Source organism: Stenella coeruleoalba (genome assembly GCF_951394435.1).
Source record: "Stenella coeruleoalba genome assembly, chromosome: 1".
In the NCBI taxonomy this organism is placed as follows: domain Eukaryota; kingdom Metazoa; phylum Chordata; class Mammalia; order Artiodactyla; family Delphinidae; genus Stenella; species Stenella coeruleoalba.
In genome coordinates, this window is record NC_137169.1 from 136299758 (window position 1) to 136315039 (window position 15282).

The following is a 15282-nucleotide window of genomic DNA, read 5'->3' on the forward strand; positions in this document are numbered from 1 at the left end:
TTCTATACCATTTTTCTTCTTTTAGACTTGTCTACTTGTGTCTGTTTTTTGTTTGTATTTTTGTGATAAGGTGTCCATTGTTTTCTGCTTAGTAAATTCATCAAGGACTGTGACCCCATCACAAGCTCAGAGCTAAATCCTGGTTAGACAAATCTTGATATATTTTTCCCCTAGATGACAGTTAATTTTAAGGTGACTGGTATACCTTTTCTGCCAATGAAATTTAGGTAAAGTAGTTGTTGAGAATTCTTGGAAAGGTTTCCTTATTTATAAAAAGATCCATATAGAAAGAAACATTAGCTTAATTCATAAGCTATTTTCATATCTTTACTTGAAGGAAGTATTAAGCGTATGGATTATTTGTGAAGGCTGTTACAGAATGGTGGTGTAAGCTGTAGGTATAAAATGACTGTGATGAAACACAAAGCTCAGCTTCTAGAACAAAATAACCACGTGTTGACACATCAATAAGCACAGAAAACCTCTTTTAGGGAAAGTGGAGAAAGGGACCTTCAGGAAGTTATATTGCCGTCTGCTACATTTGATCTCACTAGCAAATCTTTGTTGAATTTCATCAAATAATTTTATAGCAATGTACTTTCAGTATAACAGTTAACTCACAAATGTCAAACAAAAGATAAATTACTTCTTCTAGTTGGAAAATAAAAGATTACTATTTTGAGCTAGTGTTTGAAGAATGGCAAACACTGCAATATATGAGCTTGGTAGATGGGTAAAGTGTAACAGTATTTGAAGGAAATCACCTCTCCCTCCATAGTACCCCAATTTTAAGTATACATGAAATGTGTGAAGATTTTATTCAGGGAAAATATGAATGAAGTTTTGAAAATAAAATTATTATTATATTGTGAAAGATCTTAAACACTAAAATGTTTAGACTTTTAAATATGCAATGAGAAACAATTTAAGATAGTGAGTAAAGGATGATGTAATCCTATGCAATTTTAGGTCAGAGTGGAGAAAGGGAAGACAAGGAAATTGATAATAATTATATTACAAGAATCCACTTAATTGTAATAACTTTTGGCACTACGTGTTTTCGATGGATGTTGCACCCAGATGCAAGATATAAGGTGAACTAATAGACAAGTAAAGCATGGCATTAAGAATATAAACTTTGAAGACAGTCTATTGGGATTAAGCTAATTAGTGACATGGCCCTACAAACATCATTACCTTACCCAACCAAGCCAAAGTTTACAGATCTCTAAAGAGGGAATAATAGCGATTTTTGTGATAGTTATATAAAGTAATTTGTGTGATGCTCTTAGCATAGTTCTTGGCACAAAGTTCATTATATGCTAGTCAACCTTATTACTACTCTGCTATTTTAAGATGTTCAAATTCATCTTTGCTTATGCTTTGTTCCATACAGCTAAATAGCTCAAATAAATAAAGCTCAGGTAAGTATTATGTCTCTGATGAAAATTTATTAGGAATCAAGTGAATGTAAAGGTCAGACATGCACAATTAAAGTGGATATGTAAATCTTGAATTTGCATATTGAAGTTTAAATGACTGCAAATAAATAATTTTTCTTAAATGAAAACCTCAGAAAGCTAAATGGTCATGAGTAGATCAGTTCAGGTTACTCAAGGTTTTGACCATATCACTGAGATATAAACTGAGGGAACTTACTTTACATCATAGAACTTGCTTTTGCTGAAAATGATCATTTCATGAACAATTTTTAAATCATTTTGTATTAAACAAACCTAAATGCATCTTTTCTTCTAAAGTCATCTCACTTCTGTACTTACTCTACTTAAAAACACATTACACTTGAAAAAATGTGTACCAATGGGTACACAAAATAGTGATCACATTTTTAGAATGTTTTTCAACACTGAACAAATATATGGAAACTTTTTTTAGCTCCCAGATTTTCTCTATGAATAAATCATAGAATGACTTAGAATTCAGGTGCAGTATCTAATTTTGTAGGAAATTACTCCTTGTTGCCACATAGTTGATAGTACATTGGCATTTATACTAAAATGTTATTTTCCATGCTAGATCGTGTCTTTAAAATTGTCATTAACTACAGGGAAAATCTCCTTCCTGTATTATGCATTTTCTGCAATAAACATATAAAAAAAGTCATTAAGCCCTTCTCCCTAATATACACGTATAATAACGGTTTTGTGCCATTCTAAACAAATTGTTAGAAAAATAATGTGTTGGTTTTTAATTACTATAATCAATTGTATCTTAGTGATATTATACACAGATCAGACATGTAATATGAGAAAAAGTAAATTGCCAACAACTCACTCTGCTTTTTCCTGAGTATATTTTCCACCAACTTAAAATCTTGCTTTATATTTTCTTAATAGTATGATGTACTAGCACTGGATTTCTTCCCCATAGACTACAACTTTAAATGATACATCTAGACTTGATGTCTTCACTGCTTTCAATGACAATATTTACTAAATTAGCCCTGCAAAGCATTATTTCCTGTTTATTCTTGAAAGTTATGTTTGGGTTTTAAAGGAGATCACTGTTTTTATTTAAAGATAACCCAAAAATCCTTGCTTTGAGTCATACCCTGACAATTATTCTCAATTTAAAATTCAACCTGGCCCTTTATTTTTTTCAATAGTTGCTATCTTTCCATGTGCTATATGATTTATTACCAGTGTCATTCCAGATTACCTATAGGATACAAAAATAAATTTTCAGTTGCTTATAACATCAAAATTTTATTTGTGCTCAATGCATATGGGTTGGCATGGGGACTTGATCATCATGGTCTCCCAGAAAACTTGACTAACAGAGGCTCCAATGGGACACATGTTTTCATGATATCAGAGGCAGAAAAAAAGAGAATAGGGTGACTGTTTTTGAAAGCTTCTTCCCGAATACTTCACATTTAACTTCTTCAAAGCAATGCCTGAGTTTCAGTGAACAACAAAAGTGATCTCAGATTGTCTCCAGTAGGAGAGAATAGGGCACTTGTGAATAGCCTTAACAGTGATCACACTTAAGGCCAAAAAATTTCATATTAAAATTACAGTAGTCCTTTCTTATCAGCAGTTTCAGTGGCCCTCAGTCAACTGTGCTCTGAAAATATTAAATAGAAAATTCCAGAAATAAGCAATTCATAAATTTTAAATTGCAAACCTTTCTGCTCCATCCTGCCTGGGATCCCCAACCATTAACATCATCTGTTCCTGACATTCAACCACAGACATCACCATGACTCAATGATACAGGATCAGCAGAAGCAGATGATGCTTCTACTGATGTATTGTCAGAAGGTCAATAGTAGTCTAATGCTACGTCACAGTGCCTAATCATTCACCTCACTTCATCTCATCATGTAGGCATTTATCATCTTACATCATCATCATAAGAAGGGTAAGTACAATGCAGTAAGGTATTTTGAGAGAGACCACATTCATATAACTATCATTACAATATATTGTTGTATTTGTTACATTTTATTATTACTGTTGTTAATCTCTTACTGTGCCTAATTTATAAATTAAATGTTATCCTAAGCATGTATGTATAGGAAAAAAAACATTATATATATATAATGGGGTTCTTGGAAAGTATCGCTCGTGGCTAAGGGAGGGGGGGTAAATACTACCAAATACTTCTTTCTGCACACAAAATGTAACTATCATCTTTCTCAAGAAAGAAAACTCAAAAATCCCATCTAGTAACAGCCTCAAAGCCCAGATATGATATTTCTTGATTCAGACTTCTAATTTAAAAGATATCTTCTTTTACCACCTCATATTAATCGAATAGAGATGGAATAGCTAAAATAAACATCCCTAAAATAAAGAGGAAAAATTAGTCACAGCAGCCACTTGTCAGTAGTTTTTGCTAAATCTCACTGGGCTGAGATCGGGGTGGGCTCCTATACTGAGGTGGGCTCTGCCTTGTTGAGGCCCTGATTCCAATCGTTTGGAAGCTCCCCTGGAAGAACTGGCTTCATGAGTGTGAAGCAAGTGTCACACAGAACCCTACTTTCAGGAATGTCCCCAAACTTGATTAAATGTTTTTCTGTCACCCTTGAAAATTCTTAATAATTTTATCTTTGAACTTTAGTTCTGTGAGTTTTTTTTATGGCCAAATGATTTTTTTAACTTTTTATTTTATATTGGAGTATAGTTGATTAACAATGTTCTGTTAGTTTCAGGTGTACAACAAAGTTATTCAGTTATACATATACATGTATCTATTTTTTTTTCAAATTCTTCTCCCAATTAGGTTGTTACATAATATTGAGCAGAGTTCCCTGTGCTATACAGTAGGTCCTTGTTGGTTATCCATTTTAAATATAGAAGTGTGAAGTTTAATTGCACAATGGAACATGTGAGCAGAGGACATATCCTAGGTGGCAGAAGCACGAGCAGACCCAGGCCATGGGTGTGCTAGATGGAGGGAGGGTAGTAAAGGGCACTGAGGAGAAGGATGGGCAGTGTGTGCCCTGAGCACACATGGCTGCCCAGCACACACGTGCTCGACTGGGCAGTCGGAGCCATGGGGCTCAGAGGCGCTGCTCTAAGCAGGGCATGGCCTGAGATTTTTGATGATGATGAGGCCAACAGCAGCAAAAGTAGCAGCAGTGACAGCTGGGCTATAATCCTGGGAGAGAGACAGGTACTCTGCATGGGGTCAGTACCACCCTTGAGGTCAGAAATCATTTTTCCCAAAGATTCCCAGAGCGTTTGTACAAATATTCATTCTCTGGAAAAACAGGAACTGCTGGAACTCAGGCAACAAACCTTGTCAGTAAATTATTATAAAACTATATCACAAGGGCTTCCCTGGTGGCGCAGTGGTTGACAGTCCGCCTGCCGATGCAGGGGACACGGGTTCGTGCCCCGGTCCAGGAGGATCCCACATGCCGTGGAGCAGCAGGGCCCGTGAGCCATGGCTGCTGAGCCTGCGTGTCCGGAGCCTGTGCTCCGCAGCGGGAGAGGCCACAACAGTGAGAGGCCCACGTAACGCAAAAAAAAAAAAAACAAAAAAACAAAAAACTATATCACAGACATGGTCAAATAAAAACAAAGAATGAAGCGATCTACATATTGTTTGAGTGTTGAATTGCAAGGCAATACCAAATCCCTTAAGTATGCATATAATGTCCCCGCAAAATAAACTGGGTCTTCCTATAAACCCTTGGGGCATGACTATCACAGTATGTTCATGATTTTTCCATGTAAAGGAGAATAGGTATTGGGAGTTAGGGTGAAGTGGTGTGCCAAAGAAATCAGAGTATAACTCAACAATGGCAAAAAGAGTGGCACTGCAGGGTATGGAAGTTAGGATAGTACTTTGGTTTGGGGCACAAAGGAACCTGGGTATAACGATTTTATTTACAGCTTGCAAATCTTGGGCCAATTGGTAACACCTTCTATTAGTTCCCCCTGCCTCTTGGTAAAACATGTGCGCTGCAGACACCAGAGGTGGAAATAAGAAGCCCCTTGTCAAGGAGGTCTTGAAAAATAGATTAATAGTAATAATAATAATCACTATTAAATAATAATAATATTTAATAGTATTTAATTATAAATATAGTTAAATACATTAATACATATCAAATATAATAATATTTAATAATGTTACTCTTATTGCTCAAGTTTTGAAGGGTACTCGGTAGTTTAGGGAAGTCATAGTAGGATCTACATCTGCTTTTTTTTTTTTAACGTCTTTATTGGAGTATAATTGCTTTACAATGTTGTGTTAGCTTCTGCTGTATAACGAAGTGAATCAGCTATATGTATACATATATCCCCATATCCCCTCCCTCTTGTGTCTCCCTCCTACCCTCCCTATCCCACCCCTCTAGGTGGTCACAAAGCACTGAGCTGATTTCCCCATGTGATGCAGCTGCTTCCCACTAGCTAAACTATACTACAAAACTACAGTAATCAAGACAGTATGGTACTGGCACAAAAACAGAAATATAGATCAATGGAACAGAATAGAAAGCCCAGAGATAAACCCACACACATATATGTCACCTTATCTTTGATAAAGGAGGCAACAATATACAATGGAGAAAAGACAGCCTCTTCAATAAGTGTGGTGGGAAAACTGGACAGCCGTATGTAAAAGAATGAAATTAGAACACTCCCTAACAGCATAAACAAAAATAAACTCAAAGTGGATTAAAGATCTAAATGTAAGGCCAGACACTATAAAACTCTTAGAGGAAAACATAGGCAGAACACTCTATGACATGCATCACAGCAAGATCCTTTTTGACCCACCTCCTAGAGAAACGGAAAGAAAAACAAAAATAAACAAATGGGACCTAATGAAACTTAAAAGCTTTTGCACAGCATAGGGAAATCATAGTAGGATCTACATCTGCTTTTAAGGACCCTGTTTCCCGAATATGCCGTATATCTCTACTTTCCATAGCCCCAAAAGAGTCAGGCATGTGAATGAACATTTTCTGATTATAGGGATTATCAAGAGCTTGGACTCCTGTAAGAGGGGCAAGAAAACCCAGATGACCTCTCAAGGCTTTCTGAAGGCAAATATAAGGGTAACTAAGTTTACCCTTAAGTTCTCTTCACTGTTTACATTTACAGTTGAATTCTATTATTACACTAGTTATGCTTTTATTTTCATCACTGTTATGATAACTTCATAAACCATTTTTGACCCATTGATTTATTTTTATGAGTTGAAGCTCTGATGCAGTGTAGTATTAATATAGCAAAAGTTTAACAAATGGTAGTAACAGCATGTTAATAATGTGATAAAATGATAAGCTGAGATGGAACGCATTGTGTTGACATATACTGAACAAAATGGTGAACACATTCCTTGTAGCACATATACAATCTCTAGAACGCTAGTGATTTCTATAAATGAAATTTAATGGGTGGAAATATTGGCTATTCATATATTTTAGACTTGTTAGATGTGAAACAGTGTTTAAGTTCCAATTTTCTTTCTTACTCTGGACATTACAAATTGCCTTAGAGATACATTTTATACTACAAGACTGCATCAGTAGTCTGTGGATTGTTTGTTAAAGTGTTTATGGAAATATTTTGCAAATCCCTAGTATTTCAGTGAGGTAGAATTTACCAAGTTCTCTTCCTTTTTAAGCATTTTGGAAGCAAAAAAATCATGAATGCCAGTGAGGTACCCCTTAATCCAATTTGCTTCAGTCTTAAAAATGTTGAAGTAAAGAACAAATCCCTTATATCTGAGACAATATCTATGTTTATGATTAGACCTGAGTAATCAATGAGTGTCTCTGTTTCAACAGAATTAGTTTACTTCCTTTTTCTTATTGGTGTACTCTGTCAACAGAGCAATGCTTTTTTCTTGTCTGTTTCTTTGATTATTTTTAATCATAATTCAGGTCCTATTACAATACCTATTGACAGGAAAACTCAATAGATATTTTTTAATGGATGAAAATGATAAAAATTTTTCAAAATTGATTGGACTAAATATCACATCAATAAAATTATTTCAATTTCAGGTTGCTTACCCCATGATTTATTTTCATTATTTATTAATTTACCTACCAAGAAACATTTTACAATAAATGAGTAATAAGAACACAACAAATAGAATAAAATTTAGTAGTGGGAATATTCATTCTCCTATACAGATGTGGTAGAGCAAAAACCTCACAACTTTCAAGGATGAATGCATTCTAAATTGTATTAGATTTATACTATTGCCTAAGAGAAAAACATTACATTATCAAGTATATGATAAAATGAGCCACTTAATAGGATATCAAACTTCTTTATATTTTAGCAATTGTTGCCTTTCCATTAGTGGAAATAATATGTTAGAACAAAATCTTGTATTTTTCTATTTAGGTGTATCAAATTGATGAGTGGCAAACTTTCTGTTAGATACATTTATCCACTTTAATCCAATATTATTACAAGTGCATTTTCAAAAGCAACTACTAGCTTCAGCTGTTTGAGTAACTCCTTTCTCTCTTCTAGAACTTGGAACATCATATTCATATAATCAACATACTCATTCCGTATCTACCCCATTTCCAGGGCTGTTTCATCTTCCCATTCTTCACTGCTGTTCCATCATAGGTTTCTTGACCATTCGTGAGATCCTTCTGTAGGTCTTTCCACATGTCATGTCTAATTCAACATACTGAAAACTAAACTGTCTTTTTTCTCAAACCTATGCCTTTTTATGTCTTATTTAACTTAAAGAAATAGCAGTATCCCATCTACTAACCCAACTGAAACTCTCATCATAATATTAAAAAAACACCTGTCCTTTATTCCTCATAACCATTACTGATAACTGTAACATGTGTGTGTGCATGCATGCTCATCTTCGACCATAGGTGATCTGTTTCATGTAATCCTATATCATTCATGTTGTTGGTGTATTTAAGTCCTTTATAGCTACAAGATGGCAAAGGTATAACTGGAATTCTGTTCAGTTTGATTTCAAATCTTGTTCAGTACTAACTTCCCTTGATGAGAATGATTCAATTGTCATTGATCGCCATGAAACTTCCCATGCTACAATCAATTCTCCACAGTATCAGATTTTGCTAATATTTAAATCTTTCTAAAAGGCAAATATAATTTTACATCCTTGCTCAAATATATTCATAGCTGTTTGTAAGCAGTTTAGGTCTAAACTCCATATTTCTCATGCTCAAATGCTATACTTCAGACACCCTAGACTTGTAATTCCTCAGAAACTCCCAGGATATTTTTAATTGCTTCTGATCAATCTCTTTGCTTTACCTGAAATTGCCTTACTCCGCTGCATAGATTAAAACCTCTTCCTGTTAATTTCGTCAGAAAATTCCATTTCAATCTAATTGTACCAAAGGTTATAGCTCTAAGTTATGTCTATCATAAATTTTATTTAGACACATTAGAGAAATTAGTGCATAAGAGACTTTTTAAGAATATATCCATTGTAATTAGAAAATAAAATTATATTATATTTTCCTTATTTTATTATTTATATGTAATTAAGCACTTTTTCAACATTATGGCATTATATATCCTATTATTCTTTTGCCGCAATATGTAGATATATTCATTCTACTGTTTATTCCATTTTTAAATTCTTGGAATATAAGGTTTACTTCTTAGCTCTAGTAATCCATGCATTTGCAATGACATTTGCAAAAATCAGCTCTTAAACGCAGTCCTGTCAAACATATCATATATAACAACATGTAGAGATTAATCCCTTTTACTATTCAACAAACAAAAACATCAGTTACATATATATTTTCCAGTTCTTTCAAAATAAAGTATACAGAAATGGTACAGGCTACTATATTAGCAGAATCCTCTTTTAAGCCATATTTTCAGTTGATTCTGGAAATATTGGTATTTGAAATAAAAAGAAACAATTTTGATCATTATAATATTTGCAAATATCTGAGGTAAAAATTTAAAAAGAATATCTCAATGCTATGTCTCACTTCTTTAGTTTTAATGTTTTATATACTTTATTTAATACTAATGATAACAAAAAAAATGTAATAGCTCTTTATCCACACCTTCCTTCCACCTCCCCATTTCTCTCTACTTCCTCCACTTCAAAGATAAACACTATTAACAGATAAATGTATAAATGTTAATGTAGTTGTTTGACCCTGGGCAAGTTATTTAACCTTTCTGATCCTCAGTTTACATCTGTAAAATGAGGATAAGAACAGAACATAATCTATAAATTTGTAATGAGAATTAAATTAGTTAATTAAAAAGCACGTAGAACAAGACTGGGCATATCGTAAGTATCAATAATCAAGAGGTTCCTTGTCAATATGACTGTGTTAGGATTGTAGATCACCCATATCAACATGACTTAGTTGTTTCTTTCAAAAAACCTATGCCCAAGAAAGATTAAACCATCAACCAATAAATAACTTGACTATTTACTTGAAGAAATTCTCACCAATAAATTTCAGACAATAGCAAACAGCTCACTTATTAAACACCTTCTGTTTGTTCATCAGCATTCATTTCAAGACCCTTTCCTCACTCTGCCAATCCTAATAATAACACAAATAGTATCGCTAATTTTACCAAATGCCAAACAATTCCCCACCTTGAAAAGCCTGTCTTAAACTACTTGAACCCAGACCACAAAGTCCTATGCATATCCCACTTTTGACTTTCCCTTCTAAGAGAATGCTGAGAATGCAACAGGATACTTTTCTCATTTACTGCAGTGAATTTAATTTTGTTCTATTATCAGCTTCTCTGGTATTATTTGGGGGAGATAAAGAATATTATATAAATATTTATTAATTAGTCAATCAATTGATTAAAATTTCATCTCACCTATTTCCACTGAGAAAGTTTTCACTGAAGAAAATGTTCATAGTTTTAGTAACTTATAAAAACTGTTAAAAGGAAAATTTTGCCAATTTTGATTATTTTAAGGAATCAAATCTAGGTTTCTTCCTCTATGAAATAGTGAAAAAAAAATGCATACCGTACCTATCTTAGTTATTGCCAATTTAAAGAGTCATAATATATTATCTCTGATGTCAAGGATCTTACAATCTGAAACCATCTTTACCTTCTTCCTTTAACTTTTTGTTCTTTCAAAAGTACATATTTTGGAGGCAATTTATTAGCTTACTTTTTCATTAAAAAAATGATCAAATTGTGTTATTTCTCTCTGGGTGCACTGTGACTTCCAAGTCTTTAAATGTAAAGACAAACTTCAAATTGCAGCAATCAGTGTATTTACATGGTTTATGGTAATTGGAAATACCCCCTCCATTTCCCACAGGCTTAATTAGGAAAAACATCAAGAAGTTTAGTGACTTTAATTAGCTAGTTATTCAGCATATATTTTTTTCATAATTAAACAGTTCTGTAGCTACTACTCTCATCACAGCTATAATGAGGAAATAAATTACCTTTTAGAAATTGGAACAGATTTAATAAGCAACTTCAATGAAAATTAGATTTATCTTGACTCCAATAGTCAATGGGTATGACCAGTTTATCATTTCAGATTTATGGTATCCAGTGTCCCTAAATTGAACATAAACTACTTTAGCCATAATATTATAATGAATTTCTAACCTGGTAACATGAGTCTGAATTGAAGTTTAGTACAATATATTGAATAATATATTTATATATATATATATATATATATATATATCACAAAGAATTTTTATTCCAATATTATACTGTCATGTTTACAGACACTTTTTTATTATACATGTTTTATGACAAAATATAAACCTAAAATGAAGAGGACATTAATGATTAGCAACTATTCACAATTTCAGAGAAGAAGGTAGTGGGATACACTCAAAATCAGAGATTCAGTGACCCCAAATAAAATGAGAAAAAAACTATTAACTAATTTCTCTATATACTTTTAAAATGAATATTCACAGCTTTACTCACATGATTTACTCACAATTATTAATGCAAGTAAAATTAAAACAAAATTGATGTCTAATTTAATAAACAGAATAATTCAATACTTTTATAAGGACATTTATATATCCATATTAAAGTTGTGAAGGTTAATTACAAAGAAAATCCAACACTAAAATATTTTTCTTTAAAAGTATGATGAGTCATATGTATTGTAAGTATTATTAGTATTGTGAGTTATGTCAGAAAAAAAGATTCTTCATTAAGTGATAATAATATAACAGTAATGTAATACAATAATATAATAATGAAACGGAGCAGGACCCTATGGTAATTCCCCCTGCCATGTCCTCTGCCTGCCTTTTGTCTGTGGAAAAAATTAGGCAAAGGATAAGTTTAATCAGAGAAGTGCGAAAATGCAGAAGCAAAGAAAAGTAGTCAAACAGGACAAAACAGTAATAGTTTAGTCAGTAAGCAAAGTCGAGGACCTTTAGCTCCTTCTCAGGGTTTATGGATAATATTCTGAGCCATATCCTGTGAGCTGACTTGTAGATCCTGAAACCCACACCACGTGGAAGAAGTTAACTACATGATGACCAGACTGTGGCCATGACATAAGCTGCCATAATTCTGAGAACTGGCCTTAAGGAAATGGGAACAAACTGACCCTGGAACTGAAGGTTAACTGTACTTAATCAAGATGATGCTGTCAGACCACTGCATGAACAATTTCAAGATGACTGTCAGAGCTGACTGTGCTGTTTCTACATGTAGCCCCCCCACCCCCCGTCTATAAAAGGTCTTGCCCACTGATTGTCAGGGGGGAGGGGGCGGGGGGGAGGGTAGTCGGCCTTTGGACAGGAGTCCACCCTCCCCCCTGGTTGCTGGTATCCTAAATAAAGCAAAATTTCCTGTGCACCTGCTTGCCTCTTTATTGGCTTTTCAATTGCAAGCAGCCGGACCCCCACTTCCAGTAACACTAACATGTTTAGAATTTATGAAATATAGTAATAGTCAAATAAAGTCATAGGGGAGGGAGTGATCTTATACACTTGAACATACCTAAATTATCTTCTAAATCTTGGGGAAATGGAATTCATCTACAAATATTTTATCTTAATTTAAGCAGAGGTACTGTTAGAATCAGAGATATGTATCTGCACTTCAGCCTCTTTTACTTTAAGAAGCAATAGGAAGCAGGGGAGGGAGGGAGGGAGGGAGGGAGAGAAGGAGGGAGGAAGTAAGGAAGGAAGGAAGGAAGGAAAGAAAGAAGGAAAGAAGGGAGAGAAAAGGAAGACAGGAGGTAGGTCAGGGACGGAGGGAAGGAAGGAAGGGAGAATGAGAGAGAGAAAGAAAGGAGAGAAGAGAAGAGAAGAAATATATTTAGGTAGTTGATAGAAAAAGCATTTATGAAATTGTTTTGTTTCAAGGGTTATAAACTGAACTCAGCATGGTGTGGAAGGGGAAGGCTGGGGCTGGATTAATGTTTCTGTAATTAGGACTCTAGCTGCAGAGTTGGCTACCCAGTCTCTGAGGATGACATCACACTATTTTTCTTTCACTCTATCTCTCCTCTTCTTCCCTCTGTGTTGCCTTACTTTCAAACACAAAAAATAAGGCAGATTTGACAGATGATGACTCCCTAAAATACTTCAGTAGTCCTCTGGTCAATTTTCATTTTTTTCCAATCCATGGGTTTATAGTACACAAAGCTTCAGTCTTGTCAGCCTTAAGTAAGATCTGTCTTTAATATTTTCGTCCTTAAGTAATAGGTATTAATATGTCACTCACTTTTTTTTCCTGAGGCCAAGTGACTGGTACCTTGGCCACTGTCATTTTGGCCATTTCATTAAAAGAATAGAAACAGTTTTTCTCCTTCCCTTTGCTGCATCCTGATGGCTTACTCTTTTCTTTTTTCAGTTTTAATGAGATATAATTAACATATAGTATTAGTTTTAGGTGTACACCATAATGATTTGATATATGTATATAACATGAAATGATTACCACAGTAATTTGAGTTAACATCCATCACCACACATAGTTATAATTTTTTTCTTGTGAAGAGTACTTTAAAGATCTACTCTTGTAGCACCTTTCAAATATACAATACAATATTAACTGTGGTCAATATGCAGTACATTACATCCCCCAAACTTACGTATATCTGGAAGTTTGTACCTTTTTACCACTACTTCATCAGAGAAAGACAAACACAGACATCCCTCAGTATCCACATGGGATTGGTTCCAGGACCCCCGTGGATACCAAGATCTGCAGACACTCAAGTTCCTTTTGAAAAATAGTGTAGTATTTGCATATAAGCTATGAGCATCCTCCCATATACTTTAAATCATCTCTAGATTACTTATATTACCTAATACAACGTATATGCTTTTTAAGTAGTTGCCTGAGCATGGCAAATTTATGTTTTGCTTTTTGGAACTTTCTGGAAAATTTTTTCAAATATTTTTGATCTGTGGTTGGCTGAATCTGCGAATGTATAATCCGTGAATATGGAGGGCTGACTACACTGTATGATCTCACCTCAATGTGGAATCTGAAAAAAAACCCCAGCAACTCACAGACACAGATATTGGTGGTTTACTCTTCACAACGTAGTTTCACATTGGCTGAGGAAACACAGCTGAAATGGGTCTCAGTCATATTTACTGTTTCCAGCTTCCCTGACTTTTCTTACACCAACTTGAGTTTTAGAAAGGGAATTTCACTTTTCAATCCCTACAAGGTGTGTGACCATCTCTTGCAAACATCTGGGTCACTAACTTCAGGCATAATGTCTTCTTTATGAGGGCAGAATCTATCTCTCAATTCAGATGTGCCAGGTACAACTGTTTGCCTCCTTTTTATAGGTTCTTACTGAACCCCCCGTGACATTTTGATATTTACTCTGATATCATCAAAAAGCATTTAGCATCAATAAGTGTATGATCTAAGCAACAAGAAACAACAACGTTTGCATTAGTCAGACATTTTGTTATTGCTTGATTAGGATTTCTGACTTTCTACCCTCCTAGACTTTGTGTTATATTTCTCTAGTTTACACAAGGTACTTTAGAAAATTACCTCGATCACCGCCAACAGCCTATACACCCATTACTAATTTATTTTTATTAAATAATCTTTCTTAAAAAAAATCTTTCTTATTTATGTGACAAAAATCTAACTAAAAAAATGCCTTAAAAAAGTGAACTCATGGATTCACTCATGGAACTGGGAAGTCCAGTGCTTCACAATCTTCAAGCAGAGCTGAATACAGGAGCTCAAACAGAATCAGTAGGACACAGTCTGTGTAGTTGTGTCCTCTGGTCTCTTTCCTTTCGTGTTATGTTTGTTTTCAGGTACATTTTTTATATGTGGGGGCAAAACAGGTTCCAGTCTTATAAACTGTAACCCTAGGAAAAACGAAATAAAACATCCTTCTGATAGCTGCATAAAAAGGCAGAGGTATGGCTGTAACTGGCGTTAAGTCCACAACGTGTTTGTCTCTGAAAAAAATTCTCCATGCCCACGAGGCGAGCCCCTCCTGGCTGAGTAGGGGAACAGTTTCTCCATAGAAATGTTTTGCTTTCACAAAAGAAAAGGTAACTATTTAAAAAGATTACATTGCTTGAAGTATTGCATCCAGGATAAACCAAATAAAGGATGCTATAATATAGCAATAGTTAGAAACCCTCTGTAAAACAGTGATACACTCACAGCATTACATTTTAAGAACGTTAGTAACTATAACAACTGCATACAGTGAAGGGTTATAGTTAGTAACTATAACAACTGCATACAGTGAAGGGTAACAGATGGAAAGATAACTGGTAACATTAAAGCATATAAGGAAAGTTAGAAATGGATCTTATGTGAGATGTAAGAGTTGTCTCCCCATGTCTATATA

At 34.4% G+C, this 15282-nt stretch overlaps 1 protein-coding gene across 1 annotated transcript in view; it reads right to left on the bottom strand.

Moving 5' to 3' along the window:
* Positions 1–15282, bottom strand: part of LOC307189185 (uncharacterized protein) — a 347413-nt gene that overhangs the window by 297383 nt on the left and 34748 nt on the right. The window lies entirely within an intron of this gene.